The sequence below is a fragment of the Manacus candei genome, unplaced genomic scaffold (genome assembly GCF_025592945.1).
Source record: "Manacus candei isolate 608988 ecotype Guabito, Panama unplaced genomic scaffold, ASM2559294v1 h1tg000014l, whole genome shotgun sequence".
In the NCBI taxonomy this organism is placed as follows: domain Eukaryota; kingdom Metazoa; phylum Chordata; class Aves; order Passeriformes; family Pipridae; genus Manacus; species Manacus candei.
This window is the reverse complement of record NW_026138062.1, coordinates 80,704,649-80,729,001: the sequence shown is the minus strand read 5'-3', so window position 1 is coordinate 80,729,001 and position 24,353 is coordinate 80,704,649. Positions and strand designations below refer to the sequence as shown.

The window sequence follows — 24,353 nt, the reverse complement described above, 5'->3', positions numbered from 1 at the left end:
GAACAGGCAGGATCATCCATGTGCAGTGCCTGTTGGAGGAAAGCTCATTTCCAGAGTGAAGGAATTTAGGAGAAGATACCATTAAGGAAGGAGTGGTATCTGACCTGATACTGCTGCAGCAGTGTTGAAATGCACAGATACTTGTAGGAAAATGCTTGAAGATAATGGGGCTTGGGAATGATAAGCAGATGTGTCCAGTTTCCTTTGGGAAGAGGAGCAAAGATGTGATTTTTCCAGCACTAAAAAAAGCAGATGAAGAAGAGCTTTGAGGCTCCTGCAGTATTTGGGATCAATTAAAGACCAAGCACGAAGTGCTTTGGCCCCTCAAACATCAGGGGAAGGGGATTTATTCGTTAAAGGTTGCCCTGACCTGTACTTCGAGGGATTGGGAATCAGAGAATACCACACTGGTTTAGGTTGAAGGGACCTTAAAGACCATCTCATTCCACCCCCTGCCATGGGCAGGGACACCTTCCACCAGGCCAGTTTGCTCCAAGCCCCGTCTAACCTGGCCTTGAGCACTTCCAGAGATGGAACATGAGTGATCCAAGGCAGCTGCCTCTGGGATGCTGGGATGGGACAGGCCTGGAGCTCAGATCCCACTTGGGCTGTTCCCACTGCCCACGGGGAAGGCTGAGGAGCTCTGGGATGAGCCCTAAATCCTGAGCACAGGAGAGGCTTTGATGCTTCAGATGGTTTGGATGTCTCATACCTGAAGGGCTTCTCCTCTGACGAGGTCTCTGCTGAGCCTGTCGGGAAGAATCCCTGAGATGTCGCAGTTATTCCATGATGGTTATGTGCTAATGGGATTGAATTCCTGCAAGGCTTGGCATGAGGGGAAGAAGTATCTCAAAGGACCACAGGTATTTTGGGAAAGGCTTAAGTGGAATAAAATTCAGCTGCAGTCATGTTACAGCAGGGATTGGAATTGCTCCGTCTCACTTGGAATTAAGTGAGATGGAGCAACGAGTTTTCCCATTTTTACATGGGATGTGCACAGCCCCATCTCTCCTGCCTGTCCCTGGGGTATTCCCTGCTGGAAAGAGAGAGGGCTTCTCAATGAAAGGGGGAAAAGCAAGGGATGTGTTGGGTCTGAGTGCTTTCCCATGGAAGCTCCTGAAAAGCTTGGAGGTGTCCTGCTCCCCCAGGCTGGACTGGAATCCATGACCCAGCGGGGAGCTGCTGCCTCTGGCCCCTGTTTCCTCGCCCTGTCAGGGCTCCTGGGGGGCTGGGGGAGGTGGAATAAGGAGCCTTTGCACACTGGAGGGGAAGGGGAGTGTGGAAGGTTTCCTTCCTGGGGAAAAGGGCTGGCAGAGCAGCTCGGGAAAACCCAAACAAAGCAGCTTCTCTTCCCCTCTGGCTCTGAGCGGGGGAGTGATGTCAAGGTGGGGCTGAGCCTTCCCAAAACTATGGGAATGCTTTTATTTCATTCTTTTTTTTTCCTGAAGGATGAGGAGTTGGGAGATTGGTTTATGTGCTTTTCTGTTCAGTCTCTCAAACAATGCTGCTTCCCCTTCCTTGGAGCAATTGTTCCCTGTGTGGCTGACTCTCTTCCTTTCCCTTGCTCTCCATCGTGGGAATCGCTCTCCTCACCATGTGTGGGCTCACATTTAGTCTCTGCTTTACCTTCCTTTGTCCTGTTCAGTTCCCACTTGGTTTTGTTTTTTTTTTTTTCAAATTTTCTGCCTGGATCCTCATCTCAGGGTCCCAAAACCAGATGTTTTAGTGCTGATGGAGAGAATTAACAATCAGAGCAGCTTCTACCTTCAGCCTTGAACTTGGCAGTGCTGGGTGAATGGTTGGACTTGATCTTGGAGGTCTTTCCCAACCTTTTCCAGATTCTAAGTCTGTTAGACTAAGTCTGCCAGAGACTGCAAAGTCTAACAGGACTAATACCACTGGATTTCATCCCTCGAGTGGATGTAATTTGGTTTTGGGAGGACCACTTTCTCCCTAATGGAAGAAGTGGTGTTTTCGTGATCAGCCTGATCTCAAACCTTTTCAAATGCATCCATTCCGAGGGACAAAGGGTTTTTTTGCCATGTGAATTTCTAGTTCTGAGCTGTATAAATCTCATACACCATCTATTGTACCACAAATAACTAGATTTTTCCTTGAATAGTGCTGGGAAGAAAGGATTGTTGGAGCAGGTCCAGAGGTCATGGAAGTGATCAGAGGGCTGGAGCCCCTCTACTCTGGAGCCAGGCTGGGAGAGCTGGGGGGGTTCACCTGGAGAAGAGAAGGCTCCAGGGAGAGCTGAGAGCCCCTTGCAGGGCCTAAAGGGGCTCCAGGAGAGCTGGAGAGGGAACTGAACTGGAACTGAACAATTCCCTGTGCAGAAATACCCAGTGGGATATTCCAGGCTGAGGGATGTCAGGAACCCCCTGGTTGTGCAGGAGCTCTGCTCTGACCCACCTCTCTTTGAAAACATCCCCTGGACTCAGATAAGAGCTTCCAGGTCCTTCCAGCATTATCAGAGGAGCTTCCTGAGGGAGCTGTGGGTGATTTCTGCCGGGGGAGGAAGGGGAAAGGCTGGTTGAGTGTTCCTTGATAGGCTTGGGATTGCTGAGCTCATGGGATGAGTGGGAAAGGCAGCAGCAGACTGGGGGGGTTTGCCCTCTCTTGTTGGGTGGAAATCACGTGGTCTAATTAAACAAGAGCAGCTCATGATAACGGGTTTTAGGGGATTGTATCCCACTTCAGCAGGGCCAGGGCACACTCATCCTGTTGATAAGACCAACACTCACTGTAAAAAGAGTTATTGAAAGTGTGAGCCTGTGTGAGATGCTCTGGTGGAAACCTGGGAGTTCAGAAGCTTGAGAGAAGCCCACGGTGGGTATTTCAAACCTTGTTCCCTTGGGAAGGGGCAAAGAACCTTCTTGCATTGGGTGCTTAATTAATTCTATGGATAGAAATGAACCTAAATCCTTTTGTCTGCCATTTACATGTGATGGAATGATAGAGTTGGGTTTCAGATGCATTCTGGTGTCCAGGGTCTTTCCTGGGGCAGTGGGATGGTGTTGATCTGTCCTTTCGTGTGTAGAATTGGGGTTGTCCAGCCCAGGGCAGGGAGTGGGTTCAGCCAGGCTGTGGGGAGGCAAAAGCACCTCTAAGCCCTTCTGGATGCACATCCCACAAAAATCCTAGGCTTAAGGTGGATTGTGCAGGTACTGCAGAGCAGTTCCAACCCTTGCTGTGGCCAAGGTGGCCCTTTAATCAGCTGTTTTTTGGGGTTCCTGCCTGCCTGGCCACGGGCACCACGAAGTGTAAGATGACTGCAGGAATGGAAACTCTTTGGTGTCTTAAAGGGCTGAAAGCAGCAGAAATTCCCCCTCTGGCTTCTGGGAGCTGTTAGCTGGGCATCCATTGTTGTTCCCGTTCATTTAAAAATCCTCCCGGAGCCCTTTTCCAAGCACACAATTAGGAATTGCAAGGAATGCTCTGATTACTGACTTCACTATTGACTCGAGAGCTGCCTGGAAGGGAGGCTTTTTGCTGACTTGGCAGATCAGAGCCAAAACCAGCATGAGCTGAGCAGGACCTGAGTGTCTGTCCTTGGTGTCTCACAGTCCCCGAGGCTTCACCTGCTTCTGCAGTGGTCCAGAGCCAGCTGTATTTTTAGATAAGATTTAAATAGACGTTGTCAGAGCTGTTTAGTGCTGTCTCAGGGGGACAGGAGTGATTGCTCAGAGGACTCCTGTGCTGAGAGCTCGTTGTGGGAAGCACAGCAGGGATGGGGGTGCAGTGAGAGCTGGGACTGGGCACTTGAAATGCTGCCGAGTCAAACTGTTGAGTTGTTCTCCGGGATTCCTTGTTGCTGCTTTTAATTAATAAATTAAAAAAAAAAAATGCTACTTGGAGCAGATTTAAAGGAGATACTTTAAGGGTGCTTAAAGGAACACCCATGGGTGCAAGGCATGGCTGGGAGCACCACTGGAATGTTGGGGTGGCTCGTGCTGGCACAAGCTGGGCAGGGCTTGGAGCAAACTGGGATAGTGGAAGGTGTCCCTGCTTGTGGCAGGGGGTGGAACTGGATGAGCTTTGAGGTCCCTTCTAACCCAAACCATTCTAGGATTGTAGGAGATCTGGAGGAGATGGTGAGTCTGTCTCCAGCAGGGCCCCAAACACTGAAATGTTGACCTGGCACTGGTCTTAAGACACCTCTTGGTTGACTTGCTCTGGAGGTGGGCTGAGATTCCTACTTCCCTCCTCCTGGGAGAGAACTCCCCTGATGATGTTCTCTCTGGAAAAGAATGGCAGAAACTTGGGGAGAGTCCTGTGAAAGCCAACTTGGGTGCCCTTCTGAGCACTGCACTCACAGCTCTACTTTCATCCGAGGAATAACATCGCTGGCTCCTCCAGAAATGCTGGATAAGGCTGCAAGGCCAGCCCTCAGGCTGCTGGAGCCTGCTTGGAATCAGCCCCATGGCCACAGCCGTAGGAGTGTTGTTTTTCTGAAGTGCTGATCCTTTTCCTTCCTCCCCAATTCCTCAAAAGAAAACAAGTCCCTTGATTTCGGCGCCAGAATTCTCTGCTGACTCTGCACAAGTTGTTTGCTCTTCTCTTGTGTCCTTTTTTTTGTTGTTTTTTTTTTTTTCCCCCCTCAACCAAACTGCCCCAGAGTTTGGGCCCCAGAGAAGGGACTTTTGGAAAGTCTTCAATGCAAAGCTGATCCAGAAAAGAGCAGAGGGAAAGAGCTGATGTTTAAAGATGTGCTGTCATCAGATCTACATCTCCAGCCTCCAGCTCGTTGCTTGGAGAAACTTATATCCCAAACATAACAAGGCACAGGATGAGAGGAAACAGCCTCAAGTTAGGCCAGAGGAGATTTAGGTTGGGTACTAGGAAAAATTTCTTCACTGGAAGGGTGGTCAGGCAGGGAATCACAGGCCCTGGAAGCGCTCAAGAGGCACGTGGATGTGGTACATGAGAACATGGGTTAGTGGAAGTACTGGGTTAAGTTGGACTTAAGGATCTTGGAAGGCTTTTCCAACTTCCAACCTTAATGATCCTGTGATTCCATTAAAATACAACTGTGGCTTTTTTTTTATTTTATTTGTTTGTTTGCAGGTTTTTTGGGGGGTTTTGTTTTTTTCTTTGGGTTTTTTTTGTTTGTTTTTTTTTTTTTGTTTTGTTTTGGGTTTTGTTGTGTTTTGTTTTTTTTAGCTTTTTTGTTTGTTTGTGTTTTTGTTTGGTTTTTGTTTTGGGTTTGGTTTGTTTTTTTGTTTGTTTTTTTGTTTTGTTTTTTTGCAATAGGTCTTGGCGGAATTTGCTCTTAAAAGCAAACATGGCAAGTCCATAAGTCCATTGCAAGACCACTTGGTCTTCCCAGTGTCCTGTCGTGGAATCATTTAGGTTTGGGAAGATTGGGATGGTCACTGAGGTTTGTGCCCAGGAGTTGTGTGGTGACAGACCTCAGGTCCTGTGTGTCAGACCTGCTCTCAGTGGAACCACGCTGGGAACCCTCCAGGAGGCTCTTTGCCTTCTGGGGTGATTTTTGGGGACCAGAGCAGAGGTGTGGTTTGGCACAGGGGCCAGGCAGAGCGTGGACAGAGGTACCAGCCTCAGCTGGTGCTACAGGGAGCTGTGGAGGACCTTTGCATGGATGGGACAGGGTCCATGCTGCTGCCACCAGGGTGGCTTTGGCTCCTGGTTGTCCAGGCTGCCCTTGGCCCTCTGGAACACCCCTTTTAATCCCTGTGCTTACTCACAATCAGTGTCACCAGAGAGTGTTTGAGCAGAGGTTAACCACGGCTGAGCGTGACCACCTGTGAAAACACAGAGAGAAAAACTTTTTCTAGAGCTAAACACGACCCCAAATCCTTATTTTATGTTATTTTTTAGCTTTTTGCCCTGAACCAGTCACGAGAGGGCTGCTCAAGGGCTGTAGTGCAGAGGGATGCCTCGTGCAAGGACTCCATCCTAAATTAGAACCCTCTCTGTTGTCCCCTGGTCCCCTGCAGGGTGGTGGCACGAGCCAGGTGCCTTTGGGGTGACAGCTGGGGATGGCCTGGCTGTGTGTTGCTCTGGCTGATCCTCACTAATGCACTGTTTGGAGAGGCAAGCCTGGCTTGCTAAGAATAGGCAGCTTTGTGGGAGATAAGCCCCAGACTGACCTCAGCTGAGCCCATCAGGTTCGGCCCGAGGGGAGCTGAGTAGGGTTTCACACTCTGTGTGTGTGGGGAAATACAGGTTCCAAACTGTTGGGGGAACCTGTGGAAGAAAAGGGGTGCTTAAAGAAAAGCACAGTGGTGCATGGCATGGCTGGGAGCACCACTGGAATGTTGGGGTGGCTCGTGCTGGCACAAGCTGGGCAGGGCTTGGAGCGACCTGGGATGGTGGAAGGTGTCCCTGCCTGTGGCAGAGGGTGGCACTGGATGAGCTTTGAAGTCCCTTCTAACCCAAACCATCCTAGGATTCTAAATCTGAGCCTGCCCCACTGCTTTGGGGTGGGTGACAGGGATGTGACATGTGCCTTGCTCCAGCCCTGCTCTCTGCACCTCCAGGAAGAAAGGAATCTCTGGGCTTTGGGGCTGTGTTGGCCAGAGTGGAGGATAAACCAAAGCCCTTCAGGCTGCTCTGCATCAGGGACCCCTCTATGGGGTGCAGGAGTCCTGCTCAGTTGAAGCAGGAAGGAACTGCTGATCCAGTGGGTTTTTCTGGATCTGTCCCTGTGAGATGAGCAGAAGTTCCTGTGTTGCACATGTGGATGGATGGATGGAGAAGCAGAAAGGATTTTTTTGGGATGATTGAGTCCCTGTGTGTGTGTAAACACACCCTAAGCCCTGGTGCTTGTGAGGGCTGTGCTTGGGCAGCTCTTGGAGCCCTTTCTGGTGCTCAGCACCCAATGCCACACATCAGGAAGCAAATACTCAAACCAGGAGGTGTCGAATTCCCTCTCTCTCTACTCCCAAGGTCATCTGCTCTTCCAAGTTCTTACACTTTAAAAAGCAGCCTGGGAATCCTGACTCTGCTTGGTGTTCTCTGGGAGTGGCTGTGCCTCCTGGGTGTGAATTTAGCAGCAAATGGTGCTTTTCAGATGTTTGCAAAGCCGCCTGCAGAAATACTGGGAAGAAAGCGAACATGAGGGCAAACTTCCTGGGAGATGGGAGAGTGTTTGCTTCTGCTTTTGCTTTGGTGGAGAGGCTCAGAGCCTGTTTGTAAAACTAGACACTGATTTCATTAAGCTGGTGTCTCCTGGGCTGGCGGGATCTGCTCCTCTCTGAGGAGTCAAGATGAAAAAAACAATAATATTTGGGGAAATTACAGCAAGAAAAGATGTACAACGAGTATTGGTCAGGAATAACTTCCCTGGTGCACTTGTCTCTGTTATCTTCTTGTGCCTCTGGAGCAGCAGCAGGTCATGGTGACATGAATTAAGATGCCAAACGTGTGCTGCCCTGCCCTCACAGTGCCAGCCCTCGTGGGCTGTTGCCTGAGGGGGCTTTTTGTGGCAGAGGCAGTTTTGGAAGTGTTTAATAGTCTTGTTGTGGTGCCTCTCATGAGAGTGGACCATCAGCTTCTGTGGACTCAAACTGGTCTGGGGATCATGGAATAACAGAATTGTTTAGGCTGGAAAGGACCTTTTTAAGTGTCATCTCTTCCAACCCCCAACACCTTCCACTAGCCCAGGTTGCTCCAACCTGGCCTTGGACACTTCCAGGGGTGGGGCAGCCACAGCTTCTCTGGGAAATCCATTCCAGGGCCTCCCCACCCTCCCAGGCAAGAATTCCTTCCCACTATCCCATCTAACCCTGCCCTCTGGCAGGATGCTCCAGCCTCGGTGTGTACTTTGTGAGAGCAGCTCTGTGAGCTCTTCATGGCGAGGAGCTTTTTTTTCATAGAATCATAGAATCAGCTGGGTTGGAAGGAACCTCCAAGATCATCAAGTCCAACCCTTGATCCACTACCACTGTGGTTCCCAGACCATGGCACTGATGCCACATCCAGTCTTATCTTAAATACCTCCAGGGACGGAGAATCCACCACTTCCCTGGGCAGCCCATTCCAATGGCTGAGCACCCTCTCTGTAAAGAAATTCTTCCTAATATCCAACCTAAACCTCCTCTGGCACAGCTTATGACCCAGCCATCTTGTCTTTCTGATCATTGCCTGGGAAAAGAGACCAACCCCCCCCTGGCTCCCCCCTCCTGTCAGGGAGTTGCAGAGAGTGAGGAGGTCTCCCCTGAGCCTCCTCTTCTCCAGGCTGAACAGCCCCAGCTCCCTCAGCCTCTCCTCACAGCACTTGTGCTCCAGTCCCTTCCCCAGCCTTGTTGCTCTTCTCTGGACCTGCTCCAGCCCCTCCATGTCCTTCCTGAGCTGAGGGCCCAGAACTGGACACAGCACTCCAGGGGTGGCCTCACCAGTGCTGAGCCCAGGGGCAGAATCACTTCCCTGGACCTGTTGGCCACACTGTTCCTGATCCAGGGCAGGATCCATTGGCCCTCTTGTCCCCCTGGGCACACTCTGGCTCCTGTTCAGCTCCCTGTCCATCCACACTCCCAGCTCCCTTCCTGCCTGGCTGCTCTCCAGCCACTCTGTCCCAGCCTGTAGCGCTGCAGGGGGTTGTTGTAGGCAAAGTGCAGGACCCGGCCCTTGGCCTGGTTGAACCTCATCCCGTTGGAATCAGGGAATGGAGAAGCGGGGGTGGAAACACAGAGTGCAAAGCACAGGTGGTGTCACCTCGGTGTCCTCTGCTGCTCCGAGCAGGGAGGGCACTGGCCAGGGGCTGGGGCAGTTGTGGCACTTGTGCCCCCACCTTGCAGGGCTGGGCTGGCTCCCCAGAGCATGTGTGAGCTGTCAGTGCCTGCCCTGGTTGCGGGTCAGGGGAGGGCACTGTTTACATGCTGTAATTAACATCTGGGAGTTAATCACCGGGGCTGGCACACCCCCACAGGCTGGGTGGGAGTGGTGCTCTGTGTTGCAGCTGCATCCGTGTCCCAGCAGCAAAGACAAAATCCACTCGGACTGTCTGTGCTGATTTATCCTCCTCCCCTGTCCAGGCTGTGCTTGCAGCTGATACATCACCATCTTTATAAATCAGTGCTTTGACTGGAATTTCTTCCTTCTTTTGGCCCCTTGGAAAACACGGTTTGTGCAACTGTGCAGGTTTTCTTTAAAACACACAGAGAAAGGTTTGGGTTGGGAGACTCCTTAAAGTTCATCCAGTTCCACAGAAAGGGCATGGACAGGTGAATTATCCAGGTGGAGTTTGAATGTTCCAGACCCTGGGAAAGAGGCCAGAGGGAAATGAGGAATCATCTCTCAGGTTGTGCTTCAGGTGGTGATGAGCAGGATACCCCATCCTGTGTGCTGGAGGATTCCTTCGGTATTTGGGACATGGGAACAAGCCCAAATACCATTTCTGTGATTCTTGTTTACTTAAACATGAAATTTTTACCACAGATCCCTCCAGAGCCCAAGGGAGGAGCATCTCTTAATGAGGGATGAGAACTTAAAGGCCTTGTACTGACTTACCTGCTGTCCTTTAGGATGAAACTAATCTTCCCTGAATCAATCCTGCTAAATACACTTCAGATTGAAGTGATCTTATTCCTTGTACTTTTTTTCCCTGTTTTTTTTTTCTTGCAGTACAATCTCTGAACAGCCTTTAAATCTGAACCACATTTTCCTGCTCAATGCTCCTGTGGTGCTGATAATTCTTCTCTACTTGACACTCCTTCATCCCCAGGTATTTATGTGCAGATAAACAGAGGAGCAGCAATTTCGACTTGCTATCCCAGGGCTCTGTGACCCTTTCAGACATAAACTTGACTTAACTCTCAGCTCTCTCTCTTACTTTCAGCTGCATGACTGTCTTTCCACATAATAAATTACCAGCATTTATTGGTCTTTTGACGTAAAGGTTTCCCAAGGGGAAGGAAGCAGTCTGGCTGAACAAAGCCTGCCCTATAATCAGAGTTTGCAGTAGGCTTTGGACAGAAATTGCAGTTGCTGGCCAGCACCCCAAGGGTTTTATGGCTGTCTATAATGGCATTTCTGCCCAGGCAGGAGGTGTGGGGGATGCTGGCTCACACACCTTAGACTGTATCATTAAGAGATTAATGTGGATAATATCTGATAGTAATTACCTGCCAGGAACTGGTGAAAATTTCTGGACATGCAGCAGTGGAGTTTTAGAATCATGGCATGGTTTGGGTTGGAAGGGCTACCTTCCACCAGCCCAGGTTGATCCAAGCCCCTCCCAGCTGTGTGCCCTGGGGGAGGATGTGCTGTGTGAAGTGGTGGGAGATTGATGGCTCTCTTTGGTTGTCTTTATTCTCTGTCACCTTGTGCTGAAACAGCTCAGGGCTTTTATAAAAACCTTTTGCACTAACACACCTTGGACTTCCTTGGTGTCTAACCTGGCAGCTCATGCTCTGTGTGAGCCCAGCTGGACTTCTTTCCATCTGAAAGGCTTCCTCCAGTGCAAGTTGTGTATTGGCAGGAAGGTTTCCCGTGGCTCCTGAAGGTCACTCTTGGTTTTTAGGAGGGTACAGGAGACTTCCGAGCTGGAAGGTCCCGTGGGATGAATCCTATGCCACTGGTTCCACGTGGTACCAGGAACTGGGCTGGCTGCACTCCATCCATCCTGCTGGGCTGAGGGGCTGCTCAAAAGTAAACATGAGACCTTGAGTCTTTTAAGACCTAAATCCAAATTTTGAGATGTAACTTTGAAGTTAAACCCAACTTTTAAGCTGGATGAACTGAATTTGAGGGCAGCCTTGGGAACTGCAATGAAATCACGTTGAGTTTCTTTGTTCCTTCTGTACCTGCCCTTGGCATTAATTCCCTCTGGATTTCACTGCACACTGACCTGGCAGGAGGTGGATGGGCAGTTCACGGAGCTCTGGTTTGAGCCCCTCAGCTTGCACAATAACGCTGAGAATCTTCTTCCAGTGGAGGAGCTGCTGAGCAAAACTCCTGTTCTGGCTCCCTGTTCCTCTCCTGTTTTCCCTCCATCCTTGGCCTGTTGCACTGGGGTGTGGGTGGGTTTTGGGTCAGAGAGGACCCAGCTCCCCGTGGGTGTCCAGCCAAGCCCGTGTGTCCATCCCCTCCCTGGCTGTGTTCCTGTCCCCCTTCCCATCCTGGGCTTTAAGAGAAGCTCTCTGAAGGTCCCAGACTTTCCCACCTCCCTGGAAGTTGCTGCTGCTGGGCTGGGTGGTTGTGGTCCTGTTGCCTGGGCAGACTGTCCCACCTTCCAGCTACTCGGAAGAGGCATCAGGCAGGAATTTTGGCAGGGCTCCTGCTCATCTCTGTGCTTGCAGAGCAGCAGTAGCAGCTGCCTCGTGCCCTCTCCCAGCCAGGAGGGAGAAGTAGGTCAGAATTTGCATTCTCTGCCCGGATTCTCTGCATAACTTGCACACTTTTTTTTTTTTCTCTTTTTTTTTTTTTTCTCTTTTGAAGCGACCTGTGTGTGCCTGTTCCTTGGGCTCCCTCAATCACAGTTACATTCACGTCTTTAATTGCCCTTTGATATCTGTCTTCCCTCCAAGAGCACTTCTGGGAGACTCTGAGGGGCTGATCCCAGCATGTAAAAATCTGAAAGAACTGCTTGGGGCAGCGTCTTCGTTTTTTGGCTGTTGTGTTGTCTGGATCGGGATTTAAATGTCCTCCCGTAGTTCTTCTTTTGCATGACAAGAGCGAGTAATTGGGGTGAAATCATCCGTGCTGTCAACTGTGATGGTGAGATTTCTTTTCAGCGCTTCTCTCTATCGTGTTTTTTTGGTGTTTTTTTGGTGGTTTTTTTTTTTCCTGGTTTGCAAAAAAGGGGAAATGTAAAAAAAAAATGTAAAAAGGGGAATGTAACATTCAGAGATTGGGTGATTTTTTTTTTTTTTTTTTTTTTTTTTTTCCCCCATAGGAACACCCACTGCACAATTCTGGTCTTTCTTCATCTTTGTAGGTGATTTTTTGGTTTGGGCTTTTGTGGTTCTATCCTCTAGAGGCCTTATTGGCTTTATTGTTGGTCTCAAATAAAGCAAATTGTGTGGTCTGAAGGCAGGTGTGTGGGTAGGAGTGATTAGAAATTATGCTAATGTGCCACAATCGTCGTTTTAATGAACTTTCACCACATTTTTAAGTCATGTTTTTTAAAGTATTTTTTGACTGCTTCCCCGAGACTTTTCCTTTGTGGTTTTTTTTTTTTGTGTAACATACACACATCTAGCCCATAACAACTCCTTTTCCAAGGGAGTTTCAGGCTGGCTCAGCTGCTCCATGCTGGTGAAACTGCAACCTGAATCTGTCTGAGTGTTGCACAAATAACAGGCCATGTCAGGTCTGTTCCCATTTGTGTCCCTTTGCTACTGTTGAGCTGCCAAAAAGTGGCAGCAGCTCGGAGAGGTTTCTGCCCAGGAATGACCTTTTGGGAGTTGAACTTTTGCCCATCCTGCCTTTTGCTGCTTGATCTCTTTTTCCTTGGGGCTTTTTGCTCGAGCCTTGATGGTCAGGAGGCTGCTCAAAAGTAAACAGAAGATCTTGAGTCTTTTAATGCCTAAATCCAAATTTTGAGACGTAACTTTGAAGTTAAACCCAACTTTTAAACTGGATGAACTGAATTTGAGGGTAGCCTTGGGAACTGCAATGAAATCATGTTGGGTTTCTTTGTTCCCTCTGTACCTGCCCTTGGCATTAATTCCCTCTGGATGTCCTGTTGTTCCCTCGGGATGTCAGGTTTTTAATGGTGCTGTTCTCTTTTCAAAGCAGAGTTGTCTGCATGCTGAGAACTGCTTTTCAGATCTGGGTGGCACGTGGGTGGAGGAAAATATCATCTGGGGAGGAGAAATGTTGGGGAAAAAATGGCTATTTTCCTTCAGCTTGAAATGGAACCTCCCGCGCGTGTCTGTACGTGAAGGAGCTGCACTCGGTGATCCTCGTGGCTCCCTTCCAGCTCAGAGTATTCTGTGATCCTGGGACTAATCCTCCCCACCCAGGGCACTGAACCATTGTGATTTATATGGATTTTTAAGATAACCTGGTTTTGGGGCTCCTCCATCTCGTTATCCCCATTTGCAGCAAACTAAGGCAGGAATTCAGTTGGTTTTCCAGCCGTGGGACGTGTGGAGTCTCTGGGTGATGCTGTGGTCATCAAGAGTGCTGTGAAGGTCTTATTACCTTTTCCTCAACATTCCTGTCTCTATAAAGAGCTTTTCTTTCTGTACCCTGTTGCACCTGAGCTGCTTTTCACCTCCAGGTGTGGTTCAAGTGAAGTTAAACTCTTAAAACTTCTCCCTGTTCAGCTGCTGGTGCCCAAGTGATGTTTGCACATTGGGAAGTGTCTCAGCCTGTTCTGCCTGCGCTCAAGAACACACAGATCACTGCAAAAACCAGCTCAGTGGCTGCCAAATCCATGCTTTAACCTGCCATCCTTTGCCTAAATCTGCAATGTCTTCTGTGTTGCGTGGAAAACAAGAGGCAAAATGCTTGGGCTGTTGCGTGGATGAAGCCTTGGCCACCTCCTGCTTCCAAATGGTGTTAGTGAAACCATTTTGTGAGGAGAATTTCAAAGCCCAACCGGATTAAAATCCGTAATGAAGCCTTTTGTGTCTGCAGGACCTGATTTTAGCAGGAAATCGATGCTGAACTTTGGCTTCTTGTGCAATTATCCCATTATTCGGAGGGATGATGAATGGATATTAGTGCAGTTCCTACCAGGCAATAACTGGAGCTGGAAATCCTTTCCACTAATAAACTGCATTGTAACTTAAAGCAAAAATTCAGGAACTGTTGTAATACGAAGATGGAGACGATCCTGAATAAAATTTATGGATCCTAAAGAACTCAGGAATGAGGAACTATCCTGGACAGCATTTGCCCCATAAAGGAGGAGAAAAGCTGCTGGGAGCTCCTGTTTGTGGGAGTCCAGTGCTTGATCCTCCACAGCAGCATGAATGTAAATTAAAAAAAAAAAAAAAAGAAAAGGAAAAGCAAATCTCAAACTTCTTGTCAAGAACATTGGCTGTCCTCCTAAAATCTCTCCTGTTTCATGTTTCTGCTGAGCCCTGCACTGGAGATGTGACAGCAGTGACAAAGGTTAATGCAGCAGAGCTGGCAGGGAAGAGAAATGACATTTTTCCTCTTGAAATTAAATTGCAAACATGTTCATTTAAATGGCATTGTTGAGGCTGGGATTGTCTGGTGGGTGTTAATGGAGGAGCTGAGCCTGGACTTGATTTATTTTTTTTTCCCTCTTTAATGAGGGGATCAGATTGTTTTAGGTTTCCTTTTGGGGCAAAAGGGATGATCTGGTTGGCTCTTGAACGTGAATATATAGCAATATACGGCTCTTCAATATGTGAGAGGCTGGAAATTTGGGTGGCACTTGCCAAACTCTCCCGAAAAAAAACCCCAAGTTAAGTTTATTCAGATAGTTGGAAAGTTCATCTTGTCCTGTCTTGGTTTCTAGAGCGTGCAGGGAAAGGTTGGGGCCACCAAGCAACCAAAGTGTTCCTTCTGAAACCCATCAGAGAACGTGGCAGACCCAGGATGGGGATGGTTGGGGGCAGAAGTGACTTGTAATTCTGTAATAATGTCCTTTTTGGGGGGACTGGAGGAGTTTGCAGACCTCGTTGTGTCCCTGTGCTACGTTTTTTGGGGCTTTATTTCAGTCACTTCCACTTCAGAGCTGGAGTGGGGGGAAAAAAGAGGGAAAATCCTCTATACTGGTAAATTCAAACTGTTTCAGTAAAAGCCAAGAGAGTGGGAAGAGATTGCTCTTAAATACACCCTGACTGTGATGGAAAAGTGATTTATTGCCTCATTTGTGCTTTGCTCCTCTCTCTGTGGAATCTGGTGGGGGCTCGGAGCTGAGGCTCGGAGGATGTTGTTGTTTCTGTGTCCTGCTTGTCCTAAAATGAGGTTGGCAACGGGAGGAAGCCCCAAAAATGAGGGATGTTGGCTCTTGGAAGATGCTTGAGTTTGTAGCCATTTAGCCCATTAAAAAAAAAAAAATTCCTCTTATTTATTATTATTATTATTTTATTATTATATTTTTATTATATCTATAATTATCTAACAATACATTTAGTATAGTAATTATTGTATTTGTTTTATTATATTTATTTATTATTTAATAATATTTTAAAATAACAGTAATAATGACAAAAGATCAATAAAAATAACCTCCCCAGGTCCCCCATTCTTCTCTCCTTATCTTGACAGCAAAGAATTTTGATGCCATCACCTGTGCATAAAATTATGGGATGGATGTACCTTGATGTCATTTGCTCTGTAGAGGAGGTTCCTTGAACCCTGTTGGGAAAGACCTGATGATGGGAAAAGGTGCAGCTTCCTCAGCACCTCATTCCCGAAGAGGGATTTGTCTCCACCCCTCCCAAGTGTTTTTTAAAACACCGTTTCTTTCTTTCTTTCTTTGTCTCTGATTATTTTGTCACGGCTGTAGGTTTGTTATGTAAATACCCAGGATCTTCCTCACGGGGTTGAAAAACAATGTCAATTTAAGGAGAAAACCCAAAGGCTGCATTTAAAATGTCTTTTTTTTTTTTTTTTTTTTTTTTTATGTGAAGGAGAGATTTAAGAGAAATCCCGCTCAAATCCCCACAAAACCTGTTGTAGAGGGAGGGATCTCGAGCTGTGGGGGCTGAACAAGTGTGAGGTGGTGAAGGTGCTTCTCTGAGTGGGGGGAAAAAAACCCCCCTTATTAAGGTGTGAAAGGGCCTGTGGGGACACAGAGGGATGCTGTGAATCCCAGCAGCCGGGGAGCAGAGCGTGGGTGGGGTGTGGAGGAAGCCCTGGAATAGGATTGGGATGCTCTGCTCTCCCTCCTGGAATCAGGGAGGATCAGGGAGGGTTCGAGTGGGCTTCACTTGGTCAGCACCAAATGGCACAAAAAAGAAGGAGAAAACCTGAAGTTCTCAAGGGCTGGGCAGAAGGTTGAACAGCAAACCACTGAGAAAAGCCTGGAATTCGAGTGGATTTTGCTAGAAACAGCGGGGCAGTGTGTTTTTGAGCTCTGTGGGTGTTATCAGCCTTGTTTCAGTGCTGCTGAGGAAGATCCAAGCCCAAGGGTGAGGAATTAATAAAGTCTCCCAAACTGCTCAATCTGGTGCTGGTGCTGTGCTGCTAAAGAGGGGAAGGGACATTCTTGGAAAGCAGTGTGAGCCAAACCCCCAATTCCAGCAGGAATGTGGAAAAGTGCTTAGAAAGCTGGAATTAATAGCCAGGATTACTGAGAGGGAAGATGATGACTTGGAGCAACGGTGCCAGATTGGGGGTTTATGCTGGGGAAAAAAGAGGTTTCCGTCCCTACCAGCCACACTAAATTCATGCTCTGAAAGGGTCAGAAAATGCCTTCGGCTCAACAACTTCTCTTCTGGGCAAATTCTCTTCCTGTGAGGGAACTCAGCATGGATTCTGGGGACCTTCTGAGGGCAGGTTTTTGCTGCTCCTGGGCTTGAGCAGAGCCAGGCTTACAAATGCACTCGAACTCAGGCTGCAGAATAGAAAATGTTCTCCCCTCGTTTGCTGTCGAGGAATCTCAGAACTTACTGAAATGCAAAGCCAGGGGATAGGGCAGAGCCTTATATTCCTTGAAAAAAGTGATTCCTGCACTGTTGGATGAGCAGGAATCACCCCAACCCCCCTCTGTGTCTAAAGAGTGGGTGCCAAGGGGGCTGAATCTGCTGGGGGCTTTTTGACTTATATGCAATATAATTTGCCATAATAACAATAATAATATTAATAATAACAATAATAATCAAGAGTTCCCCTTTGAATTGGTTAGAAAAGGAGGTGTCTTCTAGCAGTTGCATGGTTTTCTTTCTTCTCCCCCCTTATAAGTATTTTATATATTTTATATCGGCTCTAGTTAGCTATAATGAAATAGATATATTTGTATATAAAATATAAATATAAAAATGCCTCAGCTGGAAAGGGCAGGAGGAACATGCCAAGTTGAAAATAGTCAAACAGTCCTTAAGACATGGATAGAGCCAGATTGGTAGGATTGGGAACAGAGACAAAGCACACTTGACCATCCCCCTCCTCCCATTTGTCTTTCTCCTTTTTTTTCTTTTCCTTACTAATGACAGATTAAGCTGCTGATTTGTGCCACTGCCTTCTGCTTTCCCGGGATTGTTTCTGGAAATGAGGACACTGTGTTTGGTCCTGGGGAAGCCTGGAAGGACTGGGAAGATTGGTTGGTTATGAGGGGGCTCACAGGGGAATTTTTGAACTCAGTACAAACAGCGGTGTCCAAAAATTACTGTTTTGTTGAATTATTCCCCCCCCGTCCCTCGGGTGTCTGATTACCCTGTTAATACAGGATATTTTATGCTGCAGCCTCGTGCAAATCTCAGTAAATGAATTCTTGCCAGCTGCAGTCCCTGTGTTTTCCTGCTGCACATCTTCCCAGCAGTGGCCTGAGTGATGAGTGGTGAGCTGGGATTCTTCCTCCTCCTCCTCTTCCTCCCTGGAGAAACAGGTGCTGGTTTCCCTGTTCCTCAGTGTTTGCACCCTCAGGAACAGCCTGCCTGGGCTTTGTACCTCTATTTCCTAATTCCATTTTCCTCTACACTCTGACCAGTTACCAGTTCTCTGCCACCTTCCACTGCAGGGTCTCGAATGGCAAAGGGATATTCCTTCTGTTTTCTGCTCCCATAGATATTACTCTGGGCTGGAAGTTAACATTTTTTTTTTCCAGGAAAAAACCCCTCCTCTTCTACACCTTTTTAATTTTCTTCCTTTCTTCATCATCTCTTTGCCTCTGGAATTAGAGTCTCCTGGTTTATCCAGTCTGGACACTGGTGGCTTTGAACTCAGGTGTGCCCATCCAGGGCACAGGAATTTTGATGTTGCTTTGCTGCTGAGTTTCACTGAGGCATCAGAACCATTCCCGCAAAAAGAAGGGAATTGAGGATGGTCTTTTTTTGCTTCCTTTGGGTGTCTTTTTTTTTTTGTTTGGTTCCCATGTTTATAAACCCTAATCCTGTATTATTTTTTTTTCTGAATTCCCACTTGCAGCAATCTCCTCTTGGCTGCTTGGTGCTTTCTCTTAATTTTCTGAATATCCCAGAATTTTTCAGGACCTTTTCAGTGTGTTCAGGAACTGGCTTGGCCCTCCATCCATCCAGCACATTATTGCACGTGAGGTGCTCTCGGTGTTTTACCACTTACCCAACAAATGCTGATTTGAGAGCAAGCAAAGTCTCATTTCTTTGGGACTTATTTCAAATCTTTAATCTTCCCACTCCCACCCTTTCATGTCTCCAGCTGTACAGGCTGCTGAGTCTTTACCAGTGGGCTGGGCTAGAGCTGCTCTTCTCCTGGGGGGAGCTTTATTTGATGTTTTCCCACCCAGCAGCAATTCCCCTTGGAGAGGGTTCAGTGCCTGTGGAAGAGGCTGATGCTCCAGGGCAGCAGGGGAGGGGAGAGCAAAGAGCGGGAGCAGAGACACTTATGCAACCACACCGTGGTTTTGTAGGAAAATAAGCTGAAAATCAAGATATTTTTAGTTCTTGGCTAGAGCAGGGAAAGCTGCTTGGTTCCCAAGCAGACAGGAGCTTCCTCGGTGCTCGTCTCCAGGCAGGCTCTTAATCTGACTTCAGATGAAAACCCCAAGTGGCTTAGTGGCAGTGGAATAAAAGGCATTTAATCCAGGAAATGCTGGGTTTGTTTGTGTGCAGTTGGTTTGCCCTTTCAAGTTACCCAGGCTAATTTGCCTGGGAACCTCTTAAATAAACGTGTGTGTGAGAGAGAATAATAACAAGACAAGCTTTTCTGTGGGAGTTGTGTGCTCTGGAAAGCCCTTCTCTGCCTTCCTGGGATGTGGCTGTTTTTTGGGCTGTGGTCCAGGTGTGTGAGGTGCCTGACCCACCTGCCTGGGGGGTCCTGCCCTCAGAGCAAGTGGAGCCTTGAAGACTCCCCATTTCCCTGTTCCCTTCATGCTTGCCTTGATGGCTCATCAGAAGATGTACAGGAAGTGTAGGTTATTTTATTTTTTAGGGTTTATTTATTTATTTATTTTTATTTATTTTATTTTTATTTATTTTATTTTTTATTTTATTTTTTATTTTATTTTTTATTTTATTTTTTATTTTATTTTTTATTTTATTTTATTTTTTATTTTATTTTTTATTTTATTTTTTATTTTATTTTTTATTTTATTTTTTATTTTATTTTTTATTTTATTTTTTGTTTATGTTTTATTTTATGTTATGGTTTTATTTTTGGTTTTATTTTTGGTTTTATTTATTATTTTTTTTTTATTTTATTTTTTATTTATTTTTTAGTTTATTTTTATTTGTTATTTTTAGTTTATTTTTATTTGTTATTTTTAGTTTATTTTATTTATTTTTTAGTTTATTTTTTATTTATTAATCTTAGTTTCTTTTTATTAATTTTAGTTTATTTATTATTTATTATTTTTATTTATTATTTTTATTATTTTACTTTTTCCCCCTCATATTTTATTTTATTTTATTTTATTTTTTAGTTATTTTCTTTATTGTTCTTCCAAGGTCTGCTTGAGCAGTGCCCTGGTCTCCGGGGTGACACTGATGCCTTTCTCGGTGGGAAAGTGAAGGTCATGTTGTTGACTGAACATATTCCCTGGGATCATCCTGCTGACCTGTGGAAGTTTGACTTGTGGATATTTACTCTGTGCTGCTGAACACTCTGCCCTGCCCAAAATCTCTGGGGTATCTTGATTTTCTTTTCCCTCCTGCAATGTCCCGGAGCTGTTTGAGAAGGAGGAACTTCCAGCTGGTCTTTTTTCTTAGGCCTTTTCCTAGAAAGCTTGGAATTGTGCAGGGAAGGGGACAGAAGGGCTGCATCCCAGCCCCTGGGATTTGGGAATTGTGGCTCAGCTGCTGCAGATGCTGGGACGAACTGCTCTGTGCTGGAAGCAATTCCCACCAAACTGGAACCCTCGGGGTCTTGCCTCAGGATCTCGTTCCCTGTGGCACAAGGCTGAGGATCCTCAGCGGTGACCCACGTGGGATTAGTGAGACAGAGCTTTGGGGAGCATCTCCAGACCCCCAGGATCACCACAGCCCAGCCAAGGCTTTGCTTGGGATACCTTTGCCTGACTGATACCAACCATGGAATGCTTTGGGTTGGAAAGGACCCTAAAGATCATCCACTTCCACTTCCACCCCCTGCCATGGGCAGGGACACCTTCCACCAGCCCAGGATGCTCCAACCTGGCCTTGGACACTCCCAGGGATGGGGCAGCCACAGCTTCTCTGGGCAACCTGTGCCAGGGCCTCCCCACCCTCCTGGCCAAGAACTCCTTCCCAATATCCCATCTAGACCTTCTCTCAGGCTCCTAATCAATCACCTGATGGTTGGGAATAAGGAGGGGAAAGATGCAGAAGTGGCTGGAAGGAAGGACAGCGTTTCACAAGCCACGGGGTGTCCCTGTTTCTTAAGATTTGACTTCCCAAGTCCCTCCTGTTCTGTTTGGGTGGGGTTTCCCTGGAGGTGGGCTGGGGGAAGATGACCATCTTTGAAGGCAGTTTGCTGCAGACGTCACCTTTTCACTCTAAGGAGGATTAGTTTGAATAAATCATGTTGCTGATAACGTTCTGAGTGGTGGTGCCAGTGGGAGAGTGTCACTGGTGCTGGGGAGGGCACTGGGACGGGGAGGGTTAATGGCCATGGAATCAATGCTCATTGTATTAGAAGTCCTCAGAAATGATTGAAAGCACTTTGACTAATAGGTCTTGGAGCTACATCAGTAAATGAGTTTATGAATCCCTCCTGACTGGCCCTTTCCACGAGGAAAACAAGATAGTGGCTGATGTCACTGGCAGAGGGAGCCTTGTTTTTGTGTTTTCATTAGAGCAGGACTCTCCAGGCACGAGTTGGAAGCGACTGAGAGCCTGCCCTGTTAACTCTGGGCTCACCCTGTGTGCAGAGGGGCCATTTCCTTCCTGACCTCACCCCCGCTCCCTTGATGTGTCAATGTGACCTTGACCAGCATTCAGAGATGCTCTTTGGAAAGCCAGGAGTGCTCCAGGGTGTTGCAGGTGCTTGCCAAGTCAGTTGAGAGAATTCCTTTCTCCTGAAAGATTTGTGCTGCCGCAAAACAGAGGAAAATCACTTTGCTCTTATTCACCTCTTCCACAAGATCAACAGCAGCTTTTGGAAGGCTCCGAGACAGGTATTTCCCTGCTGCTGAGTGACTGTGGGATGGGGTACCTGCAACTTGTCTCTGTCACCCATTTGTTCCCTTAAATGCGATTTTCTTTCACTGCCTGGTGTCGAGCTGAGCTCGTAAATCTTCTGAGAGGGAAACTCTCCTGTCTGTCTCCTTGCACTGAACACAGACTGATTTATCCAGAGCTGGAAAGGCTTCAGTAATAACTGGAAGGAGGCTTTGGGAACGTGAGACAAACCTGTGGGAGGGCAACAGTGTTAAATCTGGAATGGCTTTGGGAGAGCAGCTTTCAGGCTGTCACTTGAAAACCTCCCTGTGCATCTCATTGTCAGAGCTGAGGCTTCTGTGGAGGGTAGCACTTGATGTTTTATTTCATGTGGGAGCAGTCAGGTCCCCTGGCTGGGAGGGGACCTCAGGAAGGCTGGACTCCATCTCCCCCTGCTCCAGGCAGGGCCAGCACTGAGCTCGGAGCACTAGGCTCGAACCTTGGTCCAGTCAGGTCCTGAAAACCTCGAAGGATGGACCCTGTGTGACCTCTCAGGGGCAGCTTTAGCCCTTTTGCAGCCAGGAGAGCTGTTCTCAGATTGAAGAGTGCATGTCTGCCATGAACCTTTCCAACCTCATGCCACGTTCCCAGGAACGAGGCGGCAATTCCCACTATTCCTTCGTATCCCGGGCATTCCCACTCCTGTTTTTGCCAAAAACTTTGGCATTTCCCACCCCCTGCCTACATTAGAGTGATCAACCTGAATTCCTCTCCTGATCAAGGCTGACTCAGCTTCTTGAACCTCTGCTGGGCTTCCTCAGTTGGCTCGTGGCTTTTGGGAGAGCTCTGTCCAGAAGTGAATCCGTGTAAGGCCTTTCCAGTGTCAGATGGTGGATTTGATTGCTCCAAATCACCCCCCTTGGAACCAGAGGGAAAGCAAAGGATGTGACTGCTGAGGGTATTTTCTGGCTGTGCACAGACCCAGGGAACAGCAAGGATGGCAAAGCAAAGTTTGCTCCTTCATTTTTAGCTCCTCTGCTGCTTAAGAACAGTTGTTGGTTTTGTTTTTGGTTTTGTTTTTTTTTTTGGACTAATGTTTCTTGCAGCCGTGTGGAAGGAATCAATCATGGGAAATAAAGAGCTTGTAACCCATTTAACCAGGACTTTCCAGCTCTCATTAAGCCAGAGACATTCATGCTCAATTCTCTGGGTGGCAGTTGCCCAGCAGATGTGCAGAGGATCGATTGTAAAATGACTCTTGCTGGGTTTGTTTTGCTTTTTTTTTTCCCTCCCTCTTTTCCATTAAAGTGCTTGCAGTGGGTGTGGAGGCATTTGGCTCCGGCTCAGATGAGTGTTGCTGGCGTGGTTCATGCAGTTTTCTTTTCCTGCTGGGCAGGGACCAAATTTCCAGCAGGGAACGTGTCCTAGGAAAAGCAGAGTGAGCAATGTGCGGGACAGGCTGCTGCTGCAGCTGCTGACACCTCCCAGAGAGGTTTAAACCTGCCCCTTGGAGGGCCTGCCAACACAGCTCATGGGGGGGTTGTGGTGAACTCTTCAGGGGAGTGTTTGGAAAGGGAAAACCGGGAGGGAATGCTTGTCTGGAAAGGAAACTGCTGTCAGGGTCTGCATGTTCGACCCCGCTCCTGTTTCCACTTAATTCCTCAGCAGAAACACATTGCCACTGGGGGAGGCTTGGTGCAAACTTCTGCTTTGCAGCTTGGGGAAGATGGCAAAGCTCTGGGGGTCTGGGGAGGGGAAAGGTATTATGCAACCTTTTTAATTCCTTAGATATTTTTGGATTCCATAAATATTCTTTAATTCCTTGTCAGTGAATGAGGTTTGTCTTTTTCAGCATCCAGCTGTGCTTTCCTGGGTCTGGTCATCTTCTTCCACTGCTGGTTCCCTTTCTCTTCCCTTTCTCTTCCCTTTCTCTTCCCTTTCTCTTCCCTTTCTCTTCCCTTTCTCTTCCCTTTCTCTTCCCTTTCTCTTCCCTTTCTCTTCCCTTTCTCTTCCCTTTCTCTTCCCTTTCTCTTCCCTTTCTCTTCCCTTTCTCTTCCCTTTCTCTTCCCTTTCTCTTCCCTTTCTCTTCCCTTTCTCTTCCCTTTCTCTTCCCTTTCTCTTCCCTTTCTCTTCCCTTTCTCTTCCCTTTCTCTTCCCTTTCTCTTCCCTTTCTCTTCCCTTTCTCTTCCCTTTCTCTTCCCTTTCTCTTCCCTTTCTCTTCCCTTTCTCTTCCCTTTCTCTTCCCTTTCTCTTCCCTTTCTCTTCCCTTTCTCTTCCCTTTCTCTTCCCTTTCTCTTCCCTTTCTCTTCCCTTTCTCTTCCCTTTCTCTTCCCTTTCTCTTCCCTTTCTCTTCCCTTTCTCTTCCCTTTCTCTTCCCTTTCTCTTCCCTTTCTCTTCCCACTGTGGCTGTCCCTGCTCAGCCTTGCTGATATGGTGTCATCACCCAAGCACACCAACACTGTGATCCCTCGGAGATGATCTTTAGGCAGCAGAGGTTGAACGTGGGGTCTCGTACCCAAGACACCTCTGACTCTTCTGCCTTTTCCCTGACCTGTCCAGTGCTTCCTGCAGGTCTCTTGGGGTTTGTGGCTCAGGTTGCCTCCACCCCCATGTCTCCTGCCAAGCCCAGCAGTGCTGCCTGGGTCCTGGTGTTGTCTCACCCCAGCTCGAGCGTTGAGCTGCTATTTTGGGTTTTTAGCTGTGTTTTTGTGCCGGTTGGGATGTTTCTGGAATGCCATGTCCCAAGGGGACTGCCCCAGGAATGGTGCCAAGGCAGTGCTCAGCACAAGTGATGTCCTGTGATGACTCCCAGTGTGATCTCTGGGAGTGAACAGTGTCATCCTCATGGGCAGAGACCAGACCTGCCCTGGAGTTGCTGTTCCTGGGTGTACCTGGGGGGGTCAGAGGCCCCTGTGTGCATTTAGGACTGTGCCAAATAAAACCCCTCTGCCCCCAACCTGTTTCTGTGGTGCCCAGAGGTTCCCCCCGGGGGCTCTCCCCCGTTTCCCACCACAGCTGGCTGTTGGCACATGGAACCTCCCACCTGCCTTTGGGATGTGCCCTCCCTCTTTCCAAACACCACCATCCTGCTGCATGGAACTGATTGCAGGAAAACCAGGCCGGCTTGGAGCAGCCTGGTCTGGTGGAAGGTGTCCCTGCCCATGGCAGGGGGTTGGAATGAGATGAGATTTAAGGTCCCTTCCGACCCAAACCCTTCTGATTCCATCAGAAATCCAGGGAAGTGCC

At 47.9% G+C, this 24,353-nt stretch overlaps 1 protein-coding gene across 9 annotated transcripts in view; it reads left to right on the top strand.

Annotated features, from left to right (window-relative positions):
- GDPD5 (glycerophosphodiester phosphodiesterase domain containing 5) overlaps nucleotides 1-24,353 on the top strand; it is a 115,195-nt gene that overhangs the window by 15,185 nt on the left and 75,657 nt on the right. The window contains exon 1 of one of the 9 annotated variants that reach the window (XM_051779514.1): nucleotides 20,921-21,124. The exons of the other annotated variants lie outside the window; for them this stretch is intronic. The gene's annotated coding sequence lies outside the window, so the exon portion shown is untranslated. Of the gene's footprint in view, nucleotides 1-20,920; nucleotides 21,125-24,353 lie in introns of those variants that run through there. 9 annotated transcript variants of the gene reach the window in all.